Source organism: Amborella trichopoda, chromosome 7, assembly GCF_054954075.1.
Source record: "Amborella trichopoda isolate Santa Cruz 75 chromosome 7, AtrichopodaSantaCruz75HAP2 v2.0, whole genome shotgun sequence".
In the NCBI taxonomy this organism is placed as follows: Eukaryota; Viridiplantae; Streptophyta; class Magnoliopsida; order Amborellales; family Amborellaceae; genus Amborella; species Amborella trichopoda.
Genome location: NC_142342.1, coordinates 14,028,647 through 14,039,790, shown reverse-complemented (window position 1 = coordinate 14,039,790; position 11,144 = coordinate 14,028,647). Strand labels below are relative to the sequence as shown.

The following is an 11,144-nucleotide window of genomic DNA, read 5'->3' as shown; positions in this document are numbered from 1 at the left end:
GAGAGAGAGAGAGAGAGAGAGAGAGAGAGAGAGAGAGAGAGAGAGAGAGAGAGCTGAAGTTCTGAAAAGATTTTAGAGAGGCAATATGAGACTAGATGTAAAAAATCAGAGGAGTTGCATAAATGATAACCACATGATGAGAGAGAGAGAGAGAGAGGGAGAGATCCAAATGGTGTGGGAGAGATCCAAATGGTGTTAGCTTGTTTAGCAATATGAGAACAAACGTAAAAATTGGAAGAGCAGCACAAATAGTAAGCAGAAATGATGATGAGAGAGATCCAAATGGTGTCAGATGTAAAAACATTCGGGTATGTCAAAAGTTTGAAAAGAAATTGAAGTTCGCATGGACTCACTCTTAAGAGAGAGAATGGGGGAGAGAGGCAGCAACTAGAGAGAGAGAGGCTTCCTATATTTGACTAGCAAATTTACGAAAACCAAGTGCCTACATGTAGACCATCTCAACCCCCAATTTACTGATTATCACACAATTTTGTAAAAGAACAGACCCAATCTTTTCACATGATTCCTCATTTATCCATTACAAGTCGTAAAAATACTGCACTCATAAATTTCTGTATAAATTGCTCCGAAAAATTCGTCAAAATCATAACAAAAATCGCCAAGAAAATTCCTTCAGAATTGTAGGAATGAACATGATTCCAACACTGATTGCACTTGTTGAGCGATTGAAAAGGGCACCTGAAAATGAAGCTTCATTGAAGTTTTGAGAATTTTCTGTTGATTTTAGAAGGGGTGCCTCATATTCTTGTTCCTCGTCAAGAGTTTGGGCCGTGGAACACCATCGGTATTGTCTTTATCAGAGTTTCTCTCTCTAAAACATATAGAATTTTGTTTTGGTGGGTTTTTCAGAAAACCAAATCTATGGACAGATAAGAGAGAGCAAGAGATTGAAGGGGATGTAGATAGAAAACCAGAGACAACGACAGAGAGTAGAGGAGGTTTAGAAAGGAAAACGTTTAGCACGTGAGAAAGTGGGCTACTATCCAGTTTAAAAAGTATGCACCTCCTCCATGCGAAAGCTTCTCTTTGTGGGTTAATCGGGTGATTACTTCCATCCCATTTTCTCGAGATGTGGATGTGGATCCTACAGTCATGAGGTGGGGTCTCATATACTTGGGTAGAAGAGGGTCTCATAGGATCATTGCTCATTAAAAATAGTTTGCCAAAAAAAAAAACAACAAACACAAAAGCACAAGCAACTCACTATCTCACTATGTCAACAAAATGAATTCGTATCAATCAATAGATCACCTCAACAAATATAATTTCCAAGGCATATATATATATATATATATATATATATATATATATATATATATATATATATATATATATATATATAGAGAGAGAGAGAGAGAGAGAGAGAGAGAGAGAGAGAGAGAGATTGATCCCAGTAATCAAGATTCAAACGAATTGAAATAAGGTAAAAAATCCAAACTAGTAAACATATGTGTATCCAAATGTCAAGTACAGAACTCATATATATATATATATATATATATATATATATATATATATATATATATATATATATATATATATATATATATATATATAAATGTTCAATCAAAATGTTTGGACTAAACATATATAAGAAAAAAAAAAGTTTGATATTAATCATCCAAATTAAACAGATATGTAAATAAAGTTCAATGAAAAATTTTTGGACCAATATAAAATGGTCCCCAAAATACGAAGTTCATGCTTGGCATGATAAGAAATTGTCAAATAACACCACATAGGGATTGAAAGGCCACCGCAAAAACCACCATGCACCAAAAGAAGGAACAAGAACTCCACACATGCATCACATTAGCGGCAGACAAGTGGGATTCTAGAAGAAGCAAGATGTGGGGTTTGGAAGCCCTCATAATTGTATCAAAGCGCTCTTCTTCCTAGAATCCCCAAGACCACTGAAATTCCAAGAGCGATCATCAATACATGTGGAATTCTATCCCACCCCTGGTGACCCCAAAGGGGCCAGCAGACGCCGGTCATACGAGAAAAGTAGACCTTTTACACCTTGCTCTAACCCTTTCCAAACTCCAGGTCTTGCGGTACACAATAATGGTCTTTCAACTCAAGGTACTCTTGGCACACAAGTATGGGAAGTCTCGCTCTCTCTCTCTCCCTGTACCAAAGAGGCGAAAGAAAATTTCATTGTCAAATTATCAACAAAAGTAACCAACTCTTACAACAATATTCCATATATATATATATATATATATATATATATATATATATATATATATATATATATATATATATATATATATATATATATATATATATATATATTAGCTAGTTTGCTGGAACAAAAAAGTAACTAAAATACCCCTAACAAGGTGTGAAATCGACTAGATTACCCCTGTGCCTTATCTCTCATACTTGCATGCAGCTTCTTACACCCATGTTCCCATACATGAAGCCCAATTTCTATGTATTGAAACTACATAATTTTGACTTTTGGACTCACGTAAACTTTTACACAATAAATTACTTGTCTCTACACCAAATTTCTTAAACCTCAACAAATCCCAAAATAACCAATTAATAAAGAGAAAATGACATACTCATCCCAGTGCTGAAAAATAAAATGATAATGACAAATAAATCTTCGTGACAAAATATGATTCTAAAAATAAAAATCTGATCCTGGTGATCAAAAAACTTGAAAATGACAAACTCACCCCTAGGCCAAAAACTCCTAGATCTGATTTGCATCATCCACTCAGGGTTGGAGAAGATTTGACTTCAACGGTAGTCGTAACGATGATACTCGAATAGGTCTTGCATGTTTTAGATCGAGGAGATATTCTGTCTTCTTAGTAGTTCTACTTCATAGGCATTATCATTTATCTTTTGATTTTATACGGGCTAATCTTCTTTGCTTTGAGTTTGCCATAGGTATTAACGGGAAATCAATATGGCCTAAGTTACATTGTAACAAGGTCTCCAACTTTGAAATACTATAGCTGTCAATGTCAATTCACGACATCTTGATACTTGGTATACCTTTCCACCAACTTCTTTCGAACCTTTTCATTTGAGTCCTTTATGTAGTCAGCCATGTTTCAAGCATCTATATCAACATGCTCATGCATAGGTAAAGATGCTACACCATGAAAATGTAAAGGCGATATGCCATAAACCACATTAAATGGAGCTTTCCTAGTTGACTGATTTAGAAAATTGTTGTATGCGAGCTCAGCCTTTGGTAACACTAACTCCCATACTTTCAAATTCTCTCAAGCCAAGCTTATTATCATATTACTAGCACTCTTAATAACTACCTATGCACTACTAAGTTGGCATTTAGTTCGCATTTTCTTCCACAAAGTTTTCAAAATGTGGATCAAGAACATAGTGTCGCATTTGGATATGATGGTCTTTGGAAGACCATACAAGCACAAAATTTCTTTGAAGAAGAGATTGGCTACCATAGTGGCATCAATGGTTCGCTTACACGGTACTAAGTGTGTCAGTTTTTAAAACCTATCCACCACCGCCATAATCAAATCATGGCCTCTTGATGTCCTTGGGAAACCCACTATGAAATCCAAGGATAAATCAACCTATGCCCTAGTTGGAACCGGCAATGGAGTACATAAACTAGTAATTTGTGAATGTCCCTTTGCCTCTTGGTATTTTATTCACCAGTCAACAAATCTATACATGTCGGCCAAAACTGCATCTCTTCCATTAAAGAAAAGGTCTTATCACTTCCAAATATTCTCTAAGACCACCAAAATGCAAATCAATAATAATATGTACCCTCAAAGAGGGATTAGGTACACATAAGTGGACAACATGGAACAAATAGCCGTCGGATAAAGCTAATTGGTGATAAGGTTTCCATTGCTTATTCGGCACCTCTACATTATGTCCTTGAAGTATGGTTATCTTGATAGGCTTCTCGCACGGCTGCTAGACCCACCACTTCAAATTCTAATGTCATGACCAAATGAACTCGCCGACTAAGAGCATCAACCGCTTTGATTTGCTCTCCCGATTGGTGCTTTATAATGACGGTGTACTCTTGCAAACAAGCCACCTACTTAGCATGTTTTGCGATCAACTTCTTTTCGCTAATAATATGCTTGAGTATATCATGGTCAGTGCAGAAAACAAATTTCCAGTGAATCAAATAATGTCTCAAGTGGTGAAGTGCTTAAATGGCAGTATAGAACTCAATGTCATAAGAGGAGAATATTGCTCCTTCGCATCATTGAGATTCTCACTGGAAAATACAATAAATCTCTTCTCTTGACTCTACACTGCTTTAATTCCCACATGAGACGCATCACATTTTACCTCGAATGACTTATTGAAGTTAGTTGAAGATTGTACTTTCATTTTAATCTTTTTCCCATGCATAATGGTTTCTATTGTGGTAAAGTAAGCCATTCAAATGGCACTTTATGGTATATTTTGCACCCCAACGACATCCATAATCTATTGCTGAATTGGAAGTGGAGAGGCGATGCAGTCTCCATGTCAGTCTTTTCTCTTTTCACATGTTATAGCAAAACCAAGGTTAGAGAATTTTTGAGAATTAAAATTTCGGATAATAAGAGAAGTTTATGAAGGAGATGCCTGGCATCAAATACCAATACGCATATGCATAAAACTTGAATTAGCAACACAAACTCCAAATAAATTAATGTCTTTGAAACCACACACATATGTTTTTCACTGATATTTCATGATCATTTTCATGTGCATGTGTTAAAATGCGTAGAGTACCAACGAGTCCCCTCACATGGTTTGTCAAGGTGTTCTCCTACTTGCTAAAGGGAGATAACATTAGAAAACGATACGCAAAAGAAGGGTTTCAAACACGGATATGTTGTTTGGTCGGCCCAACATTGTACTGAGCTTGACCCTCCTCTGTGGTGATCCGGATTTGCCAAATGTGATTATCTAGATTGACCAAATAGTCAGTCTATCTGAAAATAAAATGACAAAAATGATAATGACAAAAAAATAGCATAAATCATTCCAATTTACGTTGTGACTACCCTAGCTTACGCTAATCTATTTAATCTGACTTTCCCTTTGTCATGTTGGTGCTTCTAAATATCGATTTGTACATAGTGGTCGTCAGTAATGTTGATGTTTACTCTATTAAATATTGTTTGCTATAATAAGTGGTAAATATTGGCAATTAGGTTGTGCTGGTGAATAGGCAAGGAATGTGGAATTACTATGGGTTTTGAGCAAAATACTTTTTGTTTGTAATGCTTTTTGTGTTGTGGTACTCTCTATGTCCACAAGATTTATGATTGTCCAAAGTAGTTTGTGCATCATATGTTAGCAATCAATTTGCATTTAATAAAAAGGTATTTCATTGGTGTGCAACCAATCAGGACACCATCAAATTAAACTTTGACGATTGCCAGTTAGGAAATCCAGGACCATGTGGTATGGCTGGATTTTTAGAGACTGTTTTACTAATATCTTCTCCTCCTTCACTGGCTTTTTTTTTTTGGCAATTGTGACTTCATTTGGGCTGAGGCCAACTTTTTGCTCAAAGGTCTCTCTAGCATTTTTGGTAATATCCTCTCCTCCTTCACTGGCTTTTTTTTGGCACTTGTGGCTTCACTTGGGCTAAGGCCAACTCTTTGCTCAAAGTCTCTCTAGCTCTAACCCTAGCTGGGGGATGAACTTATTGTTGAAGGGGATAATGCGAATATTATTCTTTCGGCCGCAACAGAAATCGGTGTCCTTGGCTTCTTGCTCCCATTTTAGAGTTGTGTACGCGACTTCGAGTACGCCTCCATCATATTTGGCCAGAGGCTAATGATGATGTTCATGTTTTACCTCTTTGACTAATTTTGTTTTAACTTCTTTGACTTATTTTTAGTCTCACCTCCTCATTTTCATCTCTCTGTCCTCCTTACCTCACTCTTCTACCTGCTTCTTCCTTCATCTTCCTGAGACCAGCTACATAAACTTCTCCAGAAGCCAGTCAACTGACCCAGCAGTTTCTCTCTCGCTCTTGCAATCCCTGGTACATGCCCTTAAAGTGGCTCAATCTCTGATTCTTGATCACATTTTAGGTTTTCAGGTTCTCAGATTCTTATTCATGAAATTTTTTACCTTTTTTATTCTTATTCTGGTTTCTGGTCTTTTGTTCTGGTTAGAATGTGGCTACGGTCTCCTGCGTTTTAAATTTTTAGGGTTTTGGGTTTCTGAGTTGTGCTGGAGATTTTGTGGATTGTCTATAGAATAATCTAATTCCTGGTATTGAGATCTGATTTACTGCTGGAGCCTTCATGGATTATCCTAATTTGTGATTCGATCCTTCTTTTTTTTTTTTATTTTTCAATATTGTTTTTTTATTTTTTTTCCTTTGTTCTTCTGTGTATTGATTTGTTCTGTTTCATTGGGCTATTTGGTTTCTAGATTTTAGTAGTTTAAGGTGTCTCGTTATCTGTGGATTTCGTTTTTTCAAGCTTTTCATAAAGGGTGTGGTTTTTATAAGGGTGCAACCTTGAACAATCCAATTAAGGCGCACTTCCAAAATCTCTTATAACATGTAGGTTTGGTGTAAAACATTTTTAAGATTCTTAAAATTTATTATCATATCTAATTATAAAATTTTAAATTTCAAAAATGGTTGAAATCGAGTAGATCTATATACATATGAAAATCTTGAAAATTGATGGTTTAGATAATGTGTTGCAAGATGCACTATTTTTTAAACTCAAAATTTTTTATATTCACATATCATGATGTCGAGATAATCAATTAAAAGGTTTTTCAATTTTAAAACAAATTTTCCACTGGATTTTTTAGGTCTATCGTTATTTCTAGGCTGCAACCTCATATAAACTTTTTTTTTTCTTAAATGGTTTTCCTTAGATTTGAGCATTTGGGGTTTCCTCAATTGTGCATTTATCTTCATTTTTAGGGTTTATCAGGGGTCCTGCGAAGCACATTAGATTTTAGGGTTTCCTGATGGGACTTTGGGTTTGTGATATTAGGGCTTTGGAGTGATGCTGGCGATGTAGTGTGGAGAATGTTAGGGTTTCTCAACACCTCCCGTAACCAGCAACATTAAAATATGCCTGGGTCAAACCCTACCGGATGGTACTTTTCTTTTTTTTATAAAAACCAGAAATGGTATCAATCCTGTCAAGATTGAGACGTTAGTTTCTCATGCCCGTTTTTCTCAGTTTCTTTTGGGAATTAAATTTGCTGAAATTTTCTGAGATTAATCTTGAATTCTTTAATGGGTGTTCACCGCTAAATTTATCCAGTTTGAAAATTTATATTGAAGTGAAAAAAGCCTTATTGATTTCCTAGCCCCTCGGGAGCAACGTGTTCATATGCAACCGGGTGTAAAAACTAACATTAAAGAATGAAACCAGACAGTCAGGTAATTACGGTATTATCATATGAGAAGGTAATTACAGTTACGAGTCTGGTATATCAAATCATGAGTGTCCATCGTTACACGTGTGGCATCACCCTTGTCGCACGTGTTCCATTTGGACTCAACAATGTTAACTTTTTTTTATAGAAAAAATTACCTTAATGCCTTTAATTCTTAAAATCCCCCCACAATTTTTTCATATGATGTTTGTATTTTTTTTATATTTTTGCCCCTTTCTGGCCTCTAATTATAATTGAAAGTCCGAAGTTATATATGACCTTGGATTTTAAATTTATGTAGTCATAAATTTTTTTTTTTTTGTGTGCCTGCCCCTCTTTTTTTTTTTCCATATTTCCATAAGAACAAACATGAAGGTTCTGTCTTCATGAATTTTTATCAGCGTAAAATAGACAATATCTTTCCATTAAAATACTTTTTATTATAGGGAGTGGGTTTTCCATTCGTTCTCTCTCATATTCCTCAAAGTCTCTCTTGCTTTCTCTCACATTTCTCATGAGATATTTTTAGCAAGCTTGACTACGACTATGATTAAATATCAAAATTAGGTGAGTGTTTTTTAATTTATTTTTTGCAATCTTTACTTGTTTTAGTTCGGAAAATTACATTGCAATTTTCACAAATGGGATAAAGAATTATTATTCGTTGTTTTTATTTTGTTTTTTTTATACATATTGTTCTAAAAGCCTAAATACTATTGCGAAATCCTGGAGGCCTCTTTTATAGCATCCTAATATATATTAGGATAATAAGTAACTAGAGTAACTCTAGGTCTCTTTGATAGCATCAAACAAATACAATAAAATTAGGATAATAAGTAATTCAAAACTTTGAGCTGTATGTAGTGCATTTATTTAGAATTTTAGAAATTCAAAATTTGAAAATCCGGTTTGCCAAACATATTTGCATTTATTTTGATCTTTAAAAATTCAAATATTGACTTGTTTGCCAAACTTACCGTTGTAAGAAAACAAAAAAATTCACCATGTAAAAAAAATGGATTTTTCTTTTTGCTTAAATTAGTGGGGGAGAAAGCTCCTACCTAATTTTCATTAATAAAGATAAAAAAATACAACTCATAATTTTACGACCCTGTGGTTGCGCATCTGTACCAAATCATGAAGAAGAGGATGGGAGATAAAATCTGTGCCAAATCATGAAGAAGGGGAAGGGAGATAAAAGTCGGCCATCTAGTGTGCCAAACTGTAGATGAAGACATAGCAATGATTCGAAAGATTGTCTACCCAAGGAGCATTACATGGGCTTTAATTTGCATTGACAAGCAGGAGAGTCTTTTTCAATTTGCAATCGGAAGTAGTCGTGCTGAATGGCCAGATCAATTCCCTCTGAAATTCCAAATAATTATTGGATGCAATAAAGTTTGGGCTTTGAGTTTTCATATTCTAACATCTCTAGAGTTTTTATGCAAAAGCCCTTAAAAGGTTGGCTGCAGGTTGTCTACTACTGAAGTTGGGTTGCACCCTTCTCCACTTTCCAGTTTTTGGTGTGGCTCATTTCCACCGCCTGTAATAGAGCTAATCGCATTTCATTCTCGAAGGAGCCAGAGTTTCCCAGTAACCCGGTTCCCTTCATGTTTTTCCCCAAACCCACCTGTAATAGAGCTAGTCGTGTGTCATTCTCTCTTTAAATAGGAGAAGTGCTATGCTAGGAATCTTTTCTTTTTTAACAAATTCGTGTCCTTGCAATGAAATTCCAATCCGGTATGAATGGACGACGAAAAGGGGGAGAGGTCATGAATGGCGCTGGTGGCAATCTATTAATAATTTCTATTTTAGAGAGATTGTTATTAGGAAGATTAAACCCCTTCAATTGCTCAGCTCATGCTTTATCGGACCAGGGAAACAGAGAGCATACTTCCTTTGCCTCAGGACTCCTTTGGTGCCATTGCTCTCCTTCTGAAAGTGCTGAATGAATGTTTTGGTGTTTTTGAGAAACTATGGCAGAAATGATAACCACCTTTTCATAAGAAAGCCATCTCATTTCCCTAATAAAACAATTCAAAAGCTCTTGTTAACAAGCTTTCATCGTTGATTCAGCTGTAATTGTGCACAAAATGCATGCATAGCTTTCGTGGCTGAGCCCACTGTAATTGAACAAAAAGCGGAAAGGAAAAGCAAAAGAAGGCCTAATAAAAATCCTACATTGATGATTTAAGAGGTCAATTGTAAGAACTATAAGAAAAAGAGAGAGCAGAGGATGAAAAATAAGGAGTTAGAAATAGTGAAGGGGAAGCAAATGGGGATAGTCCACTTTGACAAAGGGGAAAGGGAAATTTCACACAACAAGGCCTAATAAAAAAAAAACTCACATTGATGATTTAATTAAAAGACCCTACATTGATGATTTAAGAGGTCAATGTAGGACCATTAAAACCACATTGATGATTTAAGAGGTCAATTGTAGGACCATAAGAAAACAGAGAAACTGCGGACGGAAAATAAGGCGAGAAATTGTGAAGGTGCAGCAAATGGAGATAGGTTTTTTTGCCAAGGTTAAGGAATTAATGGAAGGTTTCCCTAACATCATCAGTAGAACTAAGCAAGCGCTAAATACTACTAATAATATGGGGATTTTGAACGGTGAATGTTGTAGTATGCTTTTGCAATTGGACAGTCTTGTAGATCGAGAAGGTGATTTTGAGGCTCGTACGCTAATGTAACCTGATACGCTTCATAAGTTTAGGGCATAGAGTTAGAGCGTAACCTGATATTTTAGGGAATAAGAGTTATTAGAATATCATGTTTAGGAAATAGAGTTATATTAACCTGATATTTTAGGGGATAAGAGTAATTAGAATATCATATGTTTAGGGAATATAGTTATATTGTTCCGAAAAGTAAAATTGATATTTGTTCCAAAACTGAAGTTTGTTCAGGGCATAGAGTTAAATTTGTTCAAAAAGATAAATTGACATCCCTTCCAAAAGGGAAATTGATGATGAATTGTTTGACTCCGGCATGTATTCATGCAATTTTCTTTCATGTAATAGAACTTTACATGAATATTGTTGTAATAGAAAGTTACATCAATTTTGTACACCTCAATGATGGGTTATACCAAATCATTCGTATTGTTGTTGGCAATGATGTTGTTTTTCCACTATATTCTTGTCCTGTAAGTGCTTAGGTATTGATGTGGTTGGTAAAGTCGTTGCTAGATCGTATCGTGTTGTTTTTCTACTGTATCCTTGTCCGATGAGTGCTTAGTGTTATTGATTTAGATGAAGATGTTTAAAGATGAGAATTTTAAACTTTCCTATAAGCCCTCCGTTTGGATATGTGTTACATTATGAAATATAATAGTGACGAACAATTAAAAATATCATATCTCCTCCTATATCCAAACCAAAAATTCAAGATTGTATCCCAAAATATTAAAAAGTAAAATCATTTCTCATCCACCTCCCAATAAATAAAAGTCTCATTTTCTTTTGTTGTTTTGTTTTTCGTTTTTTCTCATCCACCTCCCAAAAAATAAAAGTCTCATTTTCTTTGGTTGTTATGTTCTTCGTTTTAGATTTGTAGCTGTCGATGTTTATGAAACCTTTATAGGATTGGAACTGCAACAAAATTTGATAAGAAATCATACACTATGCAAATTAACTATGCCATTTACTTGGACATATTTTTGAACGCACAATTAGCTTGTTTATACCAAAAGATACAATCAAATATTCCCAAGTTGATAGCCAACAAGGATTAGT

The 11,144-nt window shown here is 35.1% G+C and overlaps 1 long non-coding RNA gene across 1 annotated transcript; it reads left to right on the top strand.

Annotated features, from left to right (window-relative positions):
* The first annotated feature begins 5,913 nt into the window (after positions 1-5,913).
* Positions 5,914-8,819, top strand: LOC148781272 (uncharacterized). The gene is made up of 2 exons (XR_016059381.1): positions 5,914-6,034; positions 7,011-8,819. It is a non-coding gene; the product is annotated as an uncharacterized LOC148781272 (long non-coding RNA).
* The last annotated feature ends 2,325 nt before the right edge of the window (positions 8,820-11,144 follow it).